This window comes from Fundulus heteroclitus, chromosome 6, assembly GCF_011125445.2.
Source record: "Fundulus heteroclitus isolate FHET01 chromosome 6, MU-UCD_Fhet_4.1, whole genome shotgun sequence".
NCBI classification, from domain to species: domain Eukaryota; kingdom Metazoa; phylum Chordata; class Actinopteri; order Cyprinodontiformes; family Fundulidae; genus Fundulus; species Fundulus heteroclitus.
In genome coordinates, this window is record NC_046366.1 from 15,730,272 (window position 1) to 15,751,301 (window position 21,030).

Sequence of the window (21,030 nt, forward strand, 5' to 3'; positions counted from 1 at the left end):
CTAATTATGTGGGTGGATTGTTTTCTTCTATTTAACAACAGGAGGAGTAAGGGAACAGTTTAACCAGATGATAGGTTGTCATTGAATCAACAGGTATTTATTTTTTTTGTCCTTCCTCTTGACTCATCATTATATTTAATTACCTTCTTTCTCTGCAGCTATTGACAGCCTCTAATTGTTTCCATACAGCAGTGAAGAAGATTATTCCCTAAACTGTTAACCTGCTTCACTGTGTTTCATATGTGCAGACATTAAATATTGAATCAAATCAACAGACAAATTAGGATGTGGTTACTGGTGTCAAGCCTTGTATATTTTAGATCACACCAAGATAGCAAATTGTTTTCTAACAAAAATGCATTTTTTTACAGACAGCTTTAGAAAATAAAAAAAATCTAAAACCTCCAGTGAAAACAGTCATACGTATCTGATGAGTGGGTTGGTTTAATAGGAACAGTTTATATAGCTGTTGATGCCATAAAACTGTTAGATCTACACTGCAGAGAGAAAGACAAAGTTGTAAATGAACATTAATGAGATTTCTATAGTGGACCATTTTTCTATAAATTATACAACATCGCAGTAAAACAAATCACTGTACACTGCTGTAAGGCACTGAGCGACAAATTAAATGACTGCATTAAATTACAGAGTTGATTAATATTCACATGGCGGTGTCATTTGTCCTGTCTGACTGTATGATAAACAGTCAGGGGTTGCACACCGTAGGAATCTTATGTTAATCCTCTTAATAGAGAATAACACATGTAATCTCATTATCCATTAAAAAAAAACATGCTTTTAACTTTCAGTGCCTAGGACTGATAGCGTAGACAACTGTGACTCCTGATTATCTCTGCTCAAAAATAGAAATCTGTGTGAATTATCTCTACTGTCCAGCATGTACTCACAACAGGTTTTGAGTCTATTTTGTCAGATCTATAAGCAGAATATTTAATTACCAGATGAAGATTAGCAAGGTGTTTCACCCATGAGTAATTAAAAAGAGTAATGAATCACACTCCCAATGCAGAAAGTTCAAATGAAACACAATGATTGATTTCTGCAAGAAGTATCACCTGATGAACTAAAACTGTTCAGACATTCCTTTAACAGGGGATTCAACTAACTATGCTAAAACAAGTTAGCTAATTTCTCCGAAAAATACCATAAAACATTGACCCAACCCTAATATAACTGTTGTTAGGATTGCTGATTGCAGACGCTTCAGGAATGTATAATCTTCATTGTTTATCAAAGTGCCTGAAATCTTAGGCACTTTGATAAACTCATAAATTTTCTAAAGACACCTGTGAATGAGGGGGAGCCCACACACTATTTTTCTTTTTATCATTTACAGATGTTTGAATCAAACGTGGATCTTCATCAGTTCAATGTGAAAATGTTCTGTGAAGATCAAGCATGCAGGTTTTTTTTTTGCATTCAGATATTGCACACCTCTAGCTCTACACCTTCATCTGCTGATGTGTGTGTAACTACTGTTATTGTCCTCTGCTTCCCTTTATTTGTCCTCTGCTTCCCACAAAACTCGAAATGTATGTATGAAACATAATTATATGTAATGATGAAACTAAAATTGAAGTGTCGAGCCATAATGACCAGAAAAGGGAGAAGTTTGCATATCAAAAGGCATCATCCTAACTATAAAGTACTGCCACAGTGGCGGCATCATGTTGTGTTTACGTTCTGCTGGAGGAGGGACAGGAGCACTTCACAACTTAGCAGGCATCATGAGAAAAGGACACGGAAAAATACCAGCCAGGCAGGAACAAAGTATGTGATTTGAAGATGTCATCATAAAGCTTCATGTAGCAACCTTTGAAAGCTAGTAACCATGCCTGAGTTTTTTTTTTTTTTGTTTTTTTTTTTTTATAAACTGCTATGCAAAGTACTAAAAACACACACACTGTCTCCCACTGGATCAACAGTTGTATATTCTGATTTATAATGAAGGGTCTTCATAGACAGAGAAAGAGAGACAGAGAGAATCAGTAATGAGTAGAAAAGAAAGGCGGAAGAAAGCATCATTTAAAACTGCCAAATCTGATGAACACACGGTCGATAAATTTAAATGACTTTTTCATCTAACATTTTTCAGACGTACATGTAGTAATCTGATTAAACTAGTCAAATGCAAATTTTGATGATACTTGCTATAGATTGTAATTGGGGGTTGATACTGGGTGTGTCGGGACATCAGCTAAAAATCCAATCGTCCTGAGAATTGAGCATCTTAAACTCAATTAGACTGTGAGACAGACAATGTGAATGGGTCCTCCAAAAAAACACTGTTATAGAGTTGCATAAAAAGAAAAAATATAGCAATTTGCAATTGAAGAGGATGAAAGGCAGTTTAATTTAATTAAAAAGTAATTTTCCATGAAAGAATTTGGTTGAAAAAATATTGTACCAGGGGACCGCTATATAGGTTTTGGGGGTTTTCTTATGTTGCATTCAAAGTGGTATGGCCCACAAGTTTACCATACAATAGTGCATTTAATACTTACATAACAACAGTCTCAAATAGTTCCTACAATATGTTTGGTCTTAACTATGCAGTTGGACCTAGGATCAGATGCAGAGGTTATTCTCCTTGGGTCATGTGGCATTTTGTCCAACGCAGCAGTAGTTGCTGTGTGTATGCATATATGTAGTTACACCTGCAGCTGAGTGAGAAAAGTGTTTGCGTGTTAGGTTTAGAGCAGGAGTCACTCACCACTCCCTACAGCTGGAAAAAAAACCTCAAGTCAACTGGTTACTTTTTGCAGTAGTTCATTACAAGGTAATTTCAACTGTAGGAATGGTATGATGAAATATGTTGTGCAGTTATGAAACTACAACTTTTTAAAGCCGTGGTATAGCTTTAAACTGTTAACGGCCATTTCCTATTGTGTTTGTCTGTGCACATCAGTACCATGTGGTTGTTATCTGACAATCCATTTGTATTCCTGTTAGAAAGCCAGTTATGGTGATGCATAGATACTTTAAAATTTGTCCAAGATGAGGGCTAATTGTCTGATTAGATGTGCTTCAGGTTGATGGATGCACAATAAGCCAGTGCACACACAGCAGTCACTAAGAATATTATATTTTTAAAATGAATATCACACTGTAGCCAGAAGAAAGAATACTGACATTTGCTACAGTCAACCCATGTCAGTGTACGTGTGTTTTATATTTATTTATATAGATAGATAGAGATAGATAGATAGAGATAGATAGATAGATAGATAGATAGATAGATAGATAGATAGATAGATAGATAGATAGATAGATAGATAGATAGATAGATAGATAGATAGATAGATAGATAGATAGATAGATAGATAGATCTATATAGATGTATTTTTTTTTTGGACCATTAGGCGCAATGGATTATAAGGCGCACTAAATATTCTTCCCAAGTGTGTAATATCACTCCACTCCTTCACGTACACAGCTCGCTCCTGAGCGAGAGAGCTATCCGTCTCTGTCGGGAGGACAGCACAGTTGGACTAGACTGCCCTGTTTCTTACATAAATGTAACGTATATATTGAATTAACTTACAAGGTTAATTGTTGCTAGGGCATACTCCAGGTGTGGGCTGCCTAAGGGCTCCCACATAATTGGGCATACTGTGTGCATACTGTGAGCTTGACTCTCCGTGGATGTTTTACTCTTCATAGTCGAGCGTTCAATTGCTTACATTTCTTGTGGAAAATTCCTACAATTCCCTCACTTTCTGCCACTGGGATGAAGCGGTGGAACGGATGGTACAATGTATGATTATCTAGCTGAGCACCTAGAGCTGTTTCGTTTTCAGCATCCCCCACCGCACACGTTTCAGTGAAAACAGAGAGGGACTGTGATGCCACGCGTCGTTGGGACCACCTGGTTGGAGCACCTCAGTGTTTCAAGCTTGGTGTCACTTATAAAACAGTTTGATGTAAAGACTTCTTGCCTCCGAGAAGTTTATAGTGTGACACGTACCTGAATGCGCGGAGTCTGCGCAGAGTCCACCTTGAGTATGCCTCGAGTATGCGCAGACCTCTGCAGAGTTAACTACACCCAAGTATCTGGGGGGTCTTTACATGAATGCACTTGTAGTTTTGACATTACAGTCAGGCAGTCTTGTAGACAGCTCAGGTAGTGACGCAGTGTACCTAATGCTCTGAATGGCCATTGAGCTGAGCAGCTTTGTTGCTTACCAAAGTAGTACTTACACATTGCAGATTTTTTTAGTGCATTGTACCACAAAAAATTGACCAGTAAGCACAATCGTAATCATATATAAGGCTCTCAGTATTATAAGGTACATCATCAATTTTCGAGAAAAGTTAATGATTGTATGTGTGCCTTATAGTCCAAAAAATATGGTATAGATAGATAGATAGATAGATAGATAGATAGATAGATAGATAGATAGATAGATAGATAGATAGATAGATAGATAGATAGATAGATAGATAGATAGATAGATAGATAGATAGATAGATAGATAGATATGCATGTGTGTACATACTAGTACTTGCCACTGAGTGAGAAAATTTGCTGTGCATTTTACTAGTAAAGTGAGGACTTTAATGTAAAGTGAGGACCCTATTCTGGTTCTAACTTTTTTAGAGCTAGGGGTTAGGACTAAGGTATCAAAAACATTTAGGGTTAGGGTATGTACTGCTAAAGGTTTAGGCATAGCCCATAGAATGGGTTTAAAATCCATCAAAGTCAATGAAAGTCAAGGCACGGTCCTCAGTAACTAGGATATGTGTGTATGCATGTATGTGTGTGTATGTGTGTGTGTGTGTGTGTGTGTGTGTGTGTGTGTGTGTGTGTGTGTGTGTGTGTGTGTGTGTGTGTGTGTGTGTGTGTGTGTGTGTGTGTGTGTGTGTGTGTGTGTGTATGTGTGTGGTGTATGTGCAGACTGTACCTTTATCCCTATGTGAACTTTGTTCTCTTGTAACCAGGCTCCTTCTGTGACTGCACCTTTCCAAGAGACAGGGAATATTTAATTGGATTTACAGTAATTACACATACTGCTTTCTGTGTGATTCAAGAGTAAAACACATGGTCAAAATAATATGAAATGCAAATATCTTGAGGGTAGGGTCACAAATGCTTTTTCACATCCCACACACGCCATAACATAAACTGAAATGTGAGTAAAAACCTACTCTTTATATTGTTTTTTAATTGACAGCATCTATATGCAAACTTAGCAGTGTAAATCAGCATTTATATTCACAGCACAAACAAGCTCTGCCTCCATATCCTCATCTCTTAAGGACAAACATTCAAGCAAACATAGGAAAAGCTCACACACAGAAAAAGAGTTCACAGAGGCCTACACATCTACACCTTTCCCTGCTGAGATAGAAAAAGAGCACACAGAGGCTCCTCTTTCAGCACAGAAAACAGGAAAAGTGCTCATTTGTTTTCTTCATCTCGTGTACTGCTGGGGATTTTTGTTGCAACACACCTCTTGAGAAACACCTCATGACAAACAACAAAAAATAAAATAAATCTGTGCCCACGCAAACACAAAAGCAAGCTCTGTCTGTTCTCACCACTGTTCCACTCACCCCCTGTAAGATACGATGACATGCTTTGCTGGCCAGGCTGATATGGTCTCAGAGGTTAATACTCTAAAAACTCTAATTTGTTTTCCAAATGATTTTCTTCCAGAAAAGCAGACTGATTGACAAAGGAAGTAAGCTGTGCTGTCAGTGCTTCAAACATTCAAAGAAAGAGAGACACTTGTCTCTATATGTCCTTATTTATAAGAGAATAAACATACAAAATTCATGATGTTTACCTACTGTATTTAGTAGATGTTTGGCAACCATTTTGCAGATTATAATGTACTTATTACACATAAGCCCTTTCACATATAGGGTAATACAAATACGAATAAGAACACAGGTGTATATGTGAATGCAATAGAACAGTGTTATGCATCAAAAGTGTAAACACAAGACTGACAAGTATCTATAGCAAAATATTAGGATTTGTTTTATAAACCAAACACACAGATCTGTAAGGATTATACTCTACAATCTTTGACTGCTCTCTACTCCATTACCTTTCCCTCTTCAGTTTATTTATGAGTATGAAGGAAAGTTGTTCTGTTCCATTCTGTTGTCAGACCTCACAGAATAACAAAGAAGCAAAACAAGGGAATAAAATCAACTATATTAACTGAAACAAAGAAAAATGAAACACTTTGAAAAATGATGTGAGCATCTTGTAGGTGACGAGAATCAAAAAAGCAGACTTCAATCTCCAAGTCAAAGACTTTGGTCGCTTGCACCTTACCAAATTTAAAAATATGGAATTAGTGATAATAACATGGATGGTGCCAATTTTTACTGGATAAACCTATGATATAGAATAATAGAATAGAATACACATAGAAATACCTTTACTGTCCCATAACGGGGAAATTCAGCCAAGATAGTGGCAAAAACACAGACAGGATACACCAGTTACACACTAGATGATATGAATAAAAAAGCTAATGTACGGCTAAGTTGTAACACAGAAGAGAACTAATTTAAAATAATTAATAGAAAGGGAAAACATATTCAATTGATAATTTTGTTTATTCATGTAAAGATGCATACATTGCATACAATATGCAACATTTAAGTTAAATAGAGGAAAGACAGCAGGTGACTTACAGAATATGAGAAAACTATGCAATATGAATGATTCTACAAGCAAACATATGAAAAAAGCTAAAACAATGGACGTCAGGATCTAAGAGATGATGTAAATGATTTTTGGTCAGATTAAGAATCTGTGCAACCATTAGTATCCTGTAAACACTTATTGAGTGTGTTGTGAGCAGCAGAGATTATAAAGTCTAACAGCAGCTGGAATGAAGGACCTGTGGAAGCACTCCTTTGAGCATCTATGATGCAGCAGTCTGTCGCTGAAAGAGCTCTTCAGTTCTGCAGCATCTCCATGCATGGGGTGGGCGACATTGTCCATCAATTATGTTCTTTTCTTACAGTCTTTTTGTCTCCCCCCACCTCCACTGGTTTCAGGGGCCGTCCAAGGGCAAAGTTACCTGACTCCGCCAGATAAATTTGCTCCGCATATCCATCTGGAAACCTTCCGTTGAAGTAATTTTGGGAAGGGGCGAAAATACTGGTTAGCTGATTGGCCTATGTTGGTGATAGACGGGCCAAATAAACCAATCAGATTCATCGTCACTCGTAACAGAGCGACGACAAAAACACAACCACAAGCCAAGCTACTCTTGCTGCTGCAGGTAAAGGCTCGTTAGCTCAGCAAAGAAATACTCTGTAATTCAGATAAAACTTGCTCGATAGCCCCGCTAACGCTAGTTTCATCGGCTGAAGCCGCCATGTTCTTTAGACTGAACTGTCGCGCTTCTGGTTGCGTCACACCTCAACCCGCCTCAAAGTCAACGCTGATTGGACGTTCGTTTGGTGAACGGCTCCAAATTTTCTTTAACGGAAAGTATCCAGACTGATCTGCGAGTGAAACCTTGAAAGCTCGCGAGATCAGGATGGTCTCACGAGGCTAAGGGCAAAGCTGGCCATCCCAATCAATTCATCCAGCCACAACAAAACCGAGAGTTAAATTCAATACCTTTTATATCTTTGTGAACTGTTCTTTTTTAGGGTTCTACAATTAGATAACATATAACTCAATTGATTTAAAAAAATAGGTGCACAACTTTGAGTTTATATGCATTTTTTCTATTAGAAACAGGGTTAAAATGTGACATACACAATTGTTGTCACAATTGTTGAAGTCCATTGTAATTGGTTGGTTTGTTTGCTTTGAAACTACCTTTTTCTGGATAGTTCACAAATTCCCTCAAAGATGAGGTTGTGGCTTTTCCAGAAACATAATGTTAGCCAGATGTATCCATTCATAACTGGTTTTGATCTATGTCCAGCTCCCAGTTGGGCCCAATTTTCAACCTTCTTACCCAAACGATCACCATCAAATGAAAAGTAAATGGTTTAGATGTTAAAAAACAACCCAGGTAGCACCAATTTCAGAACTATAGTCATTAAATGAAAGATGCTGAAATAGGGCTGGACATTTAGGAAAAAAAGCATATCGATAAAATAGAAATCACATTTATCAATATAAATAATTATCAAAAATCCCAAACATATATTTTAAGTGCCGCCTTGACCATTTTATGCTGTTGCTTAGCAACCTATTTTTAGATACAGAACACACAAACACTGAATTCAAACTCAACCTGTTATTCAACCAGCTTTTTACCAAAAGTGACTGAGATTGTTTGGTTGGTTTCAGCAGTGGTTTACAAAGATAAACCCAACCTGTATGAAGAATTATGATGCTGTGTGGATTAGAACAAATATATATAATAAACTGCCATTTTTTATCATTACTGCAGTTGCATGTTGCCATTCCACTCTGAAAATAATGGTTGAAATAAATATTTAAAAGTCCAAAATTGTTATGACATTTAAGCCTATCATGAGTGTAAATAAACCTTTGTCCAGAAGTGTACACAGTCACACACAAGCCTGTGCCACTTTTAATATATTTGCAGTCGGACTGTGAAAATACATTGATACATATGGACCACTTTTTCCTCCGAGAGCTTTGTAATGTTGGCAGGAACACAGAGGGAGGATTTTGAATGTATATTTCATTATTCTTCTACTGTTTATTTGCTGGAACAGGAACCACAGAGGATCACTGTTATTGCAAAATGTAGGTGCATAATTAAAAAATCTAAGAGACAGAAATAAATGTACATAGTAAATATGTTCTGTGTGTCTTCAATGCTACTAAGAAATAGCACCAATCCAAGGACAGGAAGTTGGGTAGAATACACTACTGACTGAGGTGCACAGTTATCATGAGGCAAAAATAGGAATAGAAACTATGGTTACAGAAAATGTGCAAAATTAGATTTGTAGAAGTAGATAATGATTTCAGAATTTTTTGCTTATAATTTTACAGTGATTGTGTCAGACTAGATGGATTTGTTTGAAATAAAGACATATATGTTATATTTGAAGTTGTACCTTGCATTATTTATCTATGAAAATAGTCAGATAAATACGATCAATTAATCTTAGTGAAATAATTATAGAATTTAAGGGAATTTTCTCAAAAGATTGAATGGTTGTATATCATTTGTTTCATTGAAAGCTATACTGAAATTAAAACTTCTTAGTGAATCATTATTGAGATCAGAAATGGTAAAAAAAAAAAACATTGACGTAGAAACTTCCCTCTTCTCGAGTGGTCAGAAATTCACAGAGAATATATTTGAGTGCACTGGGTAAGCCTGGCCTCGCTTAAAACAGGCCAGTTTTGATATTATACTGTGAGATGTAATGGAAATGTGATTGTGCACTCATATATTAGGTTAAAACTTAAAACACTGAAAAATAGTCCTCAGGAATTGTTCATGGTCACTGAAAATACTAAACACAAAGAACTACTCAATGTATTTTACTGTCTCTAGCCTTAAATCTTAACGTACCAAAACCACCCGAGCCACTACATAAATCATATTGGCTTATTGAATTTAAAAAATATGAAATATCACGGATGATAGATAGTTGGTATTTAGGCAAGATGGCACACAGCCACGTCTACATTGTTGTGTGTGTGTGTGTGTGTGTGTGTGTGTGGGGTGGGGGGTGGGGGGGGGGTGCGTGTGGTTGTGCGAGTGAGAGAGGGAGAACTAGAGGAAAAAGAAGTGAAAAAGTGAGAAACAGATTGAAGGACATTCGCTCTCCATCTCACACTTAAACACACAAAACACACCCACAAAAACGTGTCACAGTACTCCACTATGTGTTCAGACCTTAAAGGAATCAGTCTCTCGCTGTATTTTTTTCTTTTTGTACAGTAGACGATCCTATTCCCGCATGTTGATGCAGCAGATGGATTCCCTCCCACCAGCCATTCATCAACTGCTACACCAAAACCTGCCTTTGCCATCTTTACACCAGTGAAAAATTGGTTCAAGACCCTCTTCTTCCACCAGAAAATAAAAACCGTTTAGTGTGTCATCAAAAGGGTCTCCTTCCATGGTCCACTGGAGCATTTTAACTGGAAAGGGTTTTATTTCATTTTGTGTTTCAAAGCACAAAGTGAAAGAATATGGCTGGCTAAACACAACAAGAAAACAAAAAGTTGCTGTGATCATCAGTATAAACTGAAGACAATAGAAAAACTTCCTCAGTTTCTTTAATCTCATATTGTGGGTGCTTTGAATACAACTTAGCACACTGCAACATTGTTACAAGAGATAAGAAAAAATAATTTAGTTTAAATATCTGTTCCTCAAACCACTCAAAGTTAATGATTCATATAATTTACTTTTACAAAAAACGGTATTGTCTTAAACAATATATGTGAGAGTTTTATCACATTTTAAAGTAGAAATATAAAATAATACCTTCTACAATCTAAATTGCAAATTCTACAGTGTATTTTGTTCATGTAGAGTACGCCATAGCAGGAAAGATAAAGTTTAGCAATTTTAGTAAGATCCAGTGTTAGATTAGATATTCACCTGTGCAGCTGGATATTAACAAACCCCTGCAAGGCAAAGATCGATCTATCATGAAATAATCAAATTAACTTGGAATGCAGTGTGTTTAAAGACAAAAGCTGGGCAGAAGTGCCTTGGAGCTGGCTGGAGGAAACAACTACCCCAAGGCATTTTCAGGTTTGCTTGGGTGCTTGTCCCTTGGGTGCTAAAATGTATTATTTACAGTTGCATGCTAACAAGCAACATAAACACCTGCAGGTAGCAGACTGCTCTATTTTGTTTTGACCTTTTGTGTTGTGGTTTTTGCTGTTCTTCCAAAAGAAAGATGTGGGATTGCCCTAAATCCATATCCTGATGTTGTGGTGAACATCTCAGTTACAACTTGTCATTTGGGTGCAAGGGTTAGGGAGCTTGTGCTGTAACTGGTGGGTTGCCAGTTCAATCCCCTGCTCTGACCGTCTCAATCATTGTGTCCTTGGGCAAGACACTTCAACCAAATTGCCTACTGGCAGGGGCCGATGTATGGCAGCTTCTGTCAGTCTGCCCCAGGGTGGCTGTGGCTACTACCTTAGCTTACTGTAAGGGTGTAAATGGGTGAATGCCTGACTTTAGAGCAAAGCGCTTTGGGGTTTTTGGACTAGTCATTTAAAGTAGTGGAAGCTATCACCAGCCTTTGTTTTTTTGTTTTTTTGTGTGTGTGTGTGTCCTGTCGGGCAATGTGGCAATAAGAATTGTTATCTTAATGCCAAAAACCAAGCGGAGCCTTACTGATTCGCTTGATTTGTATATGCAAGAAGCTTTATTGTAATCTGTACAGGAAATATTTCATGTTAAATGGACAGTGAAACAGGAAGGTAGAAAAGACAAAAGAAGGAGAAAAGGTGAAAGAGAAAGAGGTCAGAAAAGAGAGATAGTGATACAACATCCTCAGTCTGCTTCTTCACCTGGGTTTTCTGTATAGAAGTGAATCTGTAAGTACCCGGATCCAAGTACCTGCAGGTGTCTGTGAGAGTGTATTTGTGTATGTAAGGTTTATCCATGAGAAAAATGCTCAATAGTGGTTGTGAAGAGCCAAAGACCCGCCCCAGTGCCAAAACCCCAGATGCCCAGAGGGACCCTAAGAACAAAGGTGCCCAAGAGGGGCCAACACAGGGAATCTGCCTCCCCCACCCAAAGGAAGAGGAGAGACGGCCCCAAGGAAATCCCCTAACAGCCACAATGCCAAAGCCCCGGGAGCCAGTTGTGCTGGAGCGTATCCAGCCGTGGGCCCCAGGGACCCGAGGCCCCAGGGACCCGAGGCTCCAGGGGCGCTCTGACCCCCGGCAGGGGCCCTGACCAAGCCACGGGGGTTTTCCCTGTTGGGAATCGAACCCCGGTCTCCCATGTGACAGGAGGGTATACTCACCACATGAATAGACTGTCATGATATAGAGTGCCAACTAACTATAATAAATAAGTAAATAAATAAATAATGTCTCACTATGATTTAAGGTTCCTGCCCTTGTTTTCAAGTTGAAACCAAAAAACTAAACTCTGTTTACTGGGCGTAAATTGTCAGACATAGAACAATGTCTATCTGTAAATATTAAAGTCTTATTAATAATAACACATTGTAAAGTTGTTGTTATGTTATTTTGTTGTTTTATTATTTACTCATAATTTCAAGATTTACACATTTATTATGTTTTAAAGCAATTATTTGCGAAACAATTCAGAGAAATTTTAAAAAGCCTTCTGAAACCTAAAGCTATGATTCTTTTGTCTCTCACCTGATCATATTTAGTTTTTCTCCAATTTCTGCATTGAAACATTAAAGAGATCTGCTCACAAATAGAAATTCTACAGTACTATGTGTGACTGGTTTAATGTCATACAAAGAGTCATGGCAATATTTTCAAAATATTTTTTGAAGGGACTTTTGACTACATTATAGCCACACGGATATTGAACTTGTACTTGGAGAAATCATAGGACCTCCCGTTATACTGTTTGAGAATTCTGTCTAAAGTGGAGGGTTAGGTATTCCACTGCCATGTACTTTCCTCTGTATGTTTTCTTTTCTTATGTCATGTTCATTAACAGCACTTTGTCCTTGCCTGGAGGGTGCACAGAGGTGAGGGCTGCAGGTCTGGCTGTGGAAATCCTGGACGATGGTTGTGGTTGTAAAAGGAGTCTTGTTATTGAAATGTGCTAAGCAAATAAACTTGCCTTGCCTATATTTTTCAACATGGGACTCAGAAAATTTGACTTCTCAGTACAAATTATAAACGTTGTGTTGTTTAAACTGAGCTCCCTAAAACGTGGTCTTCTAAAACTCTACAACAGCTAATATTGTCAGATTCTTCAGAAATTGAAACGTTAAATTTCAAGACATTACAAATAACTTATTTTTTCTTTATGTCCCCCCACCTCAAAATGTTTTTAGTTTGTGTAGAAAATAATGCAATGCTCACACCTCATGTCTGGTTTAAAAAAAAAAAAAGATACGTAGGTTTCATCAGGTCTGAATAGGTCAATGCACTTCTTCATCATCCAATTAATAAACTCCCTGCATCTGTCTTTGTAGTCCACAAAGACAGCTAAGTCTTCGCCTGGAGGGTGCACAGAGGTGAGGGCTGCAGGTCTGGCTGTGGAAATCCTGGACGATGGTTGGGATTGTGAAAGGAGCGTGAGAGAGAGAAAATGAGCAGTTCTCAATCACTTTCTATTGACTCTCGCTACAGAGAGAACATTATGAGCAATGCAGACCCTAGGGAATAAAAGCCTGGGTATTTCCCTGCACTTCAAGGGGAACCTTTTACTGGTCTTCTGTAGTAAACTGCTTGAAAAGCAAGTTAACTGAAGACATTAAAGCAAGAGCAAAATAATATCTGCTATAATACTGCTTAGATAGTGTATCAACTCCAAATATTCTGAATGAACATGCAGTAGAAAACTAGGGACTCTGTGGTGGTAAACTGTAAGAAAAGCAGAATAAGGAGGAAGTTCTAAACCGTTTCAAATTTGACTAAAGATGCAAAAGTGCAAGTTTAAACTGAATGCACTCTTTATGGTGAGAATGTACAAAAATGCTGGTAATTATTCCAGACAAATGGATGCCTGTGTCTCTATTTTAAAGCACCCACCTGAGACAGAACATAGAAAAAGAAATCTTAGCCAGTATTTGTTGAAAGCCAGACGGATGATCCTTGGGCTGGTGCACTTGTTATCCTGAAGGAGTCCCCCATTAAGAATGACAAAGTATGAAAGAAAGAATACTTATATAAAAATCCTAAAATAATCTGCACAGAAGTATAAGCTAGTGTTAAAAACACAGTTTGGAAAAATATGCAACAACTACTTGAGGTTACTTTTGTTAGATTTGAAGTAAATTTAAATGTAAGCAATTGTATGGAGAAAATATTTTTAGGCTTTCATGTACATTGCTGGCTTGACAGTTTTCCAGACAGTCAATTCCCTTTGTAAGGAGGGAAAGCCACAAAAGGTCAAAAAAGGACAAAAGATGATGAAAAATGATATTAAAGATCACACAACAGCTGGCTTCCACGGAAAGTGGAGTAGAAAAAGGTGTATAAGCATGGAAATAACCACTGTCTTGAGGGGTATGTGAAACAAAGCCCAAATCAAGAGCTTGGTGGATATTCACATGTGGCTGAGGTCAATGCTTCAAGAGCCACCACAAACAGACCTAGTCTACGGTCAGCAATGATTTGGAGACTAAATTCGCTGCTGGTTTTGTTTCACTGTTTTTCAAGTCCAAAGTCAGTGCAGCCATCTACCAGAAAATTTTAGAGCACTTTGTATTTCCCTCCGCAAACAAGGTTTATGGACATCCTGATTTTTCAACATGTCCAAACTGCCAAGAGTAACAATACATGGTTTCACGGTGCTTGACTGGTTAGCAAAATGGCCTAAACGTAGCTCTGTAGAGAATCTGGAAAGTATCGTTAAGAGGTAGATATGAGAAACCAGACATTAGCTACGTTTACATAGACAAAAGTAACCGGAATAAAGGGCTGTTCGGAATAAAAATGTGGCATGTAAACAAGCCAGTCGGAATATGATGATCAGATTAATGAAATTATATTCTGAATGAGGGAGATGGTTTATGCCAATTGACAACACTTGACTGGCTCAAGTTATTCCGGATGTGGCAAACTGACCTGGGTGCACATGCGCGCCCAAAGTAAACGTGACGTATTTCCGCGTTGTTGAGTAGCAGAAATACATCGAGAAGCAAAACTGTCGGGACTCCCGATACAACCTTTCTGTTAGAAAAAATAAGACAGCTGAAAATTGTTGCTTACTCAGTAACGTTTCAACTGTAGTTACAACATCGTGCAAGTCAAGCCTGGGCACTCAGAAGACAAATGACCTCGTATAATACTGCTTTGTTTAATTTTTTTTGTTTGTTTGTTTGACGAAATCAGAAGTACTTCTTCTTCTGTGGTTTTTTTTCTGTTTTTAGGGGAATTTGATAACTGCACATGTCAGAGTGGTTCAATTCTGAATAAAGCCAGCTGCATATACATGCACATTATGATCGGATTAATTAATTGTGTGCCCATATAAATGGTACAATCCTATTATGTAATCTGAATGCAATTAAATCCGATCGTGAAATTGTGTGCATGTAAACATAGCAAATGTGATTGAGCTGAAGGCAGCTATTAAAGCGACCTAAGCTTACTTGAAACCTCAGCAGTACCGTAGGCTGATTGGCTCCATGCCATGCCACACTGATATAGTAATTCATACAAAGGAGCAATGGACAAATATTAAAAGCATATACTGTATTACAATAAACATACTGTACTTTTCAGTAGGCAACATAAGAATGATTTTATATTAAGGGTCATTGTCAGAAATGTTTTTATCCCCTATTAAACCTGAATTTTGGGTTTTCATTAAGTGAAAGGCAAATCATTTAAATTACCACAGATAACAACAGAAAAATATCACTTGGTCTTTAATGAATCTACAGATATAATAAGTGAGTTTCAATGTTTTATGGAATTATTGAAATACATTAGCTTTTTAATGATATTCTACTTTATTTAGATGCGCAGGAGGACAAGGACAAATTAGTTTTTCATCTGTTGCCTTATGTAAGTTTCTAAACAGGCTTTAAACCAACAACATTGTACAAAATGTAAACAAAGGCTAGGATTACTAATAAATACAGCTGGTGTCATCTTATTCACACATCTGGAACAGAAAATAGCCTTCAAACAATCATCGAAGTCACGCCAAGATGTGTATTGACAAAAACAGGGCTTATTTCACATACCTAAAAAGAAATAGAAAAAAAAATATAACGACTGCAGCTTTATTTTATGGTCAGGTTTGCATTGCTAAGTTAAGAAATAAAACATGTATTTCACTGTCACAACCTGAAGTACAAACTGTCAAGGTGCTAATTCCTTTTCTCAAGCATATTTTGATGATAAAATTAGTTCAGTAACACACTTTAGTGCTTACTGAAAATAAATTCCTGAACAGACTCTAAGGCATTAGAGAAAGAAAGATGTCTGTTAAATTGTTAGTGCTGCATATGAAATAAATCCTTTTCTTTTGAGTAACACACTTTCTGATAATCTCAAAAAAGATGGCCTTGCCTGCCAATGAGCAAAACTGCATTTGCAGACTGAGAGGGAGCTTTGATAAAAGTTTTTCTATTACCCTGGGTATTCAAGCAAATCCAGTGTATGAACTGTGCACATTTCATTGATTTCTGGGAGCCTTTTTTTAGACATTTAAAAATCATCTGCTTGAAAACAGTTTGCTATGTTGCCTGTAAACAAGGGAGGTTTTCTTTAGGAAGTGAGATTCATTCAAAGCAGAAGAACGAGGCAAAGATGTATAGTATAGTTTCCACTGTGGAATTTCAAAGATACACAAAAGGTTAAAGTGGTATTAAAGCTGGTGTTTCATATTTTAAAGATGAAGTGATGCAGTTATATTGTGGGGTTGTGATTAAATCAAATCATTGTAGTTTGGTTGTGCAAAGGAAGTCAGGATCAATATAAAACGTATTAGTCTTCTCACACAGTAATCATTTATACCAGGAGATCTTCAAGATTTACAGTTCCACGAAATATAAAATATTTTTTATGTAACTGTGGATGGAAACACGAATGAAATAAAGACACCAAAAAAATAGATTATCATAAGTGCACAATATTACAAATTCTACTTTACTAAAAAAACAAGAAGGGTTAAATTGTACAAAGTAGCCTTTAGATTGCAAACAAATAAGGAAAAGTGATGAATTAACACATGTTATATCACACTTAATCCATCCTTCTTTTTTCTACATCCTCTTAATCTTATTCTGAATTGGGAGGATCGGGTGCCTATGTCAAATCTTTAAGTATTATTTGCACACTGGCTAAGATTTCTCTACTTCATAAAAAAAAAGTATGAAGTAGAGAAATCTAAAAATGTATGGCTATATTTTCCTGATGACAGTATTTGAATTCAGTGGGAATTATGATTATTATGATACACCAATATTGAAATGCAAGGTTCATGTGACATAACAAATGCCTCCATGATAACATTGTCTATGTTGAAAAGCAACATATTTATTGTACAGTTTAACTATACAATTTAACCAATGCCACAGTGAAGGCAGTCATCGATAACCAGATAAAATATTGGAAACAGTCTCATTATAAAAACAGATGTTTGTCCAAAACTCATGAGATATGGAATGATGGAGCCTGATGAATCTGAATCTGAAGTATCTGACGGCAACAGTGAATGTGATGTCCATATGACTGGACTAAGGAGGATTACAAGACAGGTGTCTGTTCTTCCAAAGAAAGTCTTTTAAAACATTGGTTAAAAATATGTCATTGTCTGATAAAACCTTAAACTATTAGGACATGATTCCACTACAAACCACCAGACACCAGAGCCACAATCAAACTCAGTGATGTCAGCATTATACTGTTTCTTTCTTTTATTTTTTTTATTTTTTACATGGAATTGGATTTGGATGTTTGGATGTGAGCACAGGATATTCTCCAGTCTCACAGCATTTCTCTAATCGTATATAGCTGTACTCAACTCATATCCTTATATCAGAAAGGATCTGCAGCAACAGAATCAAAGTTGTGTTAGCAAATTATTAGTTCAAACTAGAGGAAAGGGGATATTTAGCAGCACAATTTCAGGAATTTATGAAAAACCTTTAGCTTTTAAAAAAGAAATATTTCTAGTTAGCTATGGCTGAGCTCAGGATTTCTCAAGAGTATGGTTGTTATACTTGTGGACTGTCTGTGTGATTAATTACCGTCTGGCTAGAGAACATTTAATAACCTTACCACAAGATCATGACCAGCTTGTAAGAAGATATAAACAGTCTGCGCTGTGGATCTCTTCATTTGTAACTGTGCACAGGAGGCTAGGTCTCCTGAATCAAACAGATCTTTAAAGTCATCAGTGGTTATTAAGTCAATTTCTTCTTGCAAGGCATGTCAACATAGAGCTATGCCAAAATCTAGAAACCCAACCCTTTTAAGCAAGTGCTGTCAAAGATGGGGTGTTTGGACAACCTAATCTTTCAGCAGGAGAGACTGAATGCACACATTTGTAGGCAGAGCAGTGTGAAGCTTTATGATGACCTAGAATTAGCTGGAGGAATAAATTCTGGGATATTGTTTAGATCTATGCAGTTCTGCACAAAGGCAAGGAAAATGTATTTATATAGCACTTTTCAGTAACAAGACAATTCAAAGTGATGTACATGATAGGAAGTAAATTTTAAAGTGGAGTTAATCCGATGCCCTGGTTTGTGTTAAGCCTTTTTTATGAAGCCTTAGTGTTAATAATGTCACGTCCTTTCCAACTTGATCTTTGTTTTGAGTTGAGCCACTAACGGATGAGGAAATCTAATTTTTAACATAACATTTTACCATTATCATCATTATCAGTCATTTGTAAACATTTTTACTGTTCCGTCGCATGTTTCATGTGTTGCATTCCCCCTTACTGTAATCTTCCTCCAATGATATATGCTCTTCAGAGAACAAAGATCAAGGTTGCCGTATTGATTATTTGGTTTTGTCATGACAAAATCTGCTTTCTTGCTATGTTACTAAATGAATCAGCTGCAGCAAACATTTCTATGTTCACATACAACCAACAGTGACAGATACCTATGAGCACATAACTTGATACAAGATAATTTGTTATTTTGGCTCTATTGATTTATGTGTTATATGGTGAAACAAGTCCTTTTTCACAGCACTCAACCTCCCACTCCTTTGTTGCTTTAAACATAATATCCTGTTCCATATGTCTTCCAAGATGCTGAATACACCAAAATATGTGATCTGGAGCAACGTAGAAAAATGTGAAGAAAACATTTACAACTACTATCTTACAGACACTGTTGTAGGATGGCATTATTTGTATGAGGTTATGCGCAGCTCCAGAGAAAATCATTAATCATCCACTCGATCAGAAAAACAAAAACTCAGCGTACCATCTAATTCTGTTTTTAGAGAGATTTCCCATTATTTTGGAGGAGTGCCCTATATACAGTGAAACTGTTGAAAGACAAACAAAACAACGATATCCAGCTGATAAACAAACCAGCTTATCATTCAATCAGTAGAAAACTCCATGAAAGTAATTCTAGCCAGTGGCTGATTCCAAGTCGAGTAGGTATGCTGCCAGCTCAAGTTAGAAAAAAAATGGCTTTCTGCTGCCTAAATCACTACAGTAACCTAGTCTAATTAAGTAAGCAGCCCCACCAGAGAGCTTTGATGCCAAAATGTTTCCCTTGGCCACTGCAGCACTGTCTACAACCTGCGGTTTGAATCATGACAAACATTTGCAAGCTGTGAACATACTTTGCTAACATTTAATTGAGTTTTCCAGGCAGGAAGCTTGACAATGTGTTGTACTATTACATATTCATCAACTTTTTATAGGTTATAGCCATATGATATCACTATAAAATTTCCTTGTTGGGATTCATGGCTATTGCTGCTGGGCTGCAGCTTTTTTGTTGTTGTTTTTGCGAGTTGGTTATTTAAATATTATTTGATTCATGCAGTAAAAGCACAAATACAGTAGAAAATTTGCAGTAGCTACAAAGTTTATGCACAGCACATCAACTGCATTTTACATGTTGGAACAATTTCAAAAAGTGTTGTCCCTATATTTTACTCTATTTAATGTATTTTACATTAAAATAGCTTTTTAACCTGAGTAACATTAAGTAGCTCTCTTGGTTTTTCCATGTTTCCAATTATATTTACATAGCTTTGAAGTAATTCATACAATCATGATAGTGACGAACACTAAGACTCCAAAACTGGGATTTCAATTAAAAGTTAATTTCAAATAAGATTCTGCAAATGTTTCTAACACTTTAGAAGTTGCACGTGAGCCTCATGGACAAGAGCCTTTCATCATAATTATGGTTGACTGTTTTACAGTAACAAAAATAGGAGTCAAACAGAGCACTCAAATGGATCTTACCCACAGAGAAAAAAATAAGCTCCGCAGTTTGACAGTAAATAAAGCAAATTAGAGCTTCCTTTGAATTTGAATTGTGAAGGGTTTTAACTAGATAATGAGAGCCTCTTAACACTTAAGCAGTAAAGCAAGTAATTACTTTTTCATGGACTCAGATTTTGAATTTCCATCATGTGGTGAGACTAACAAAATCCAATCTTACGGATAGCAATTAAACTCTTCAGTGAACTTCTGACATGGTTCAGTTCCAGCGTAATCGCATAACTTACTGTGATCCATACTTAATTTCCCTTCAGGATGTCAGGAATGTCTTCTGTGTGTAGAATAGCCTCCGTTCTGTTAAAGGCATGTCCTGCTGTCATGTTCAGTGACTGCAGTTATGAAGATGACTCATTTGCAGTGATGTGTGAGCACACTAAGAAAATTTATTTTAAATTTGGTTGCCTTCTTTCCATTCAGGAAATAGTGCATACAAGTTATATAAGAAAGAATAAAATTAGCCGATCAAACAGTAAGAATTATATTTATCCCAGTTTGTTTTCTTTGTTTATTACTTGCAATTTCAGGATAGTAAAAAGTTACTGACTTACCGATTTCACAAACATGTAAAGCATAGCGTTAGATGGATAGATAAAAGTAGATGATGGACCATTGAGAAACCCTGTAATTTATTCATGTTCACCCAGATGTACTCAATGGCACACAGTGATCCCCTGCCAAATAAAAGATCTGAACAAGTTTAGAGCAGCACCAGACGATCCCACACATCTTTCCAGCCAATAAGTCAGTATGGCAAGATACATTGTGTCAAATACAGCATTGAGATTAAGTAACATCAAGACAGCAATTCTTGACACATCACCATTTTGTATATCTTTTAAAGGTTTTGCCAATCTAATGTCACACTGTAGTGTGGCCTGACTGAAAACTGAAGAGATTTTCTATCATAAATGGGACACTTTGTTCATAAATATTTTTTTCTCAATGATCTTTGCCATAATTAGCA

The 21,030-nt window shown here is 36.9% G+C and overlaps 1 protein-coding gene across 6 annotated transcripts in view; it reads right to left on the minus strand.

Annotated features, from left to right (window-relative positions):
- tnr (tenascin R (restrictin, janusin)) overlaps nucleotides 1–21,030 on the minus strand; it is a 267,967-nt gene that overhangs the window by 147,580 nt on the left and 99,357 nt on the right. For 5 of the 6 annotated variants that reach the window (XM_036138170.1, XM_036138171.1, XM_036138167.1 and 2 more), the window contains one exon: nucleotides 4,929–4,984. The exons of the other annotated variant lie outside the window; for it this stretch is intronic. The gene's annotated coding sequence lies outside the window, so the exon portion shown is untranslated. The remainder of the gene's footprint in view (nucleotides 1–4,928; nucleotides 4,985–21,030) is intronic. 6 annotated transcript variants of the gene reach the window in all.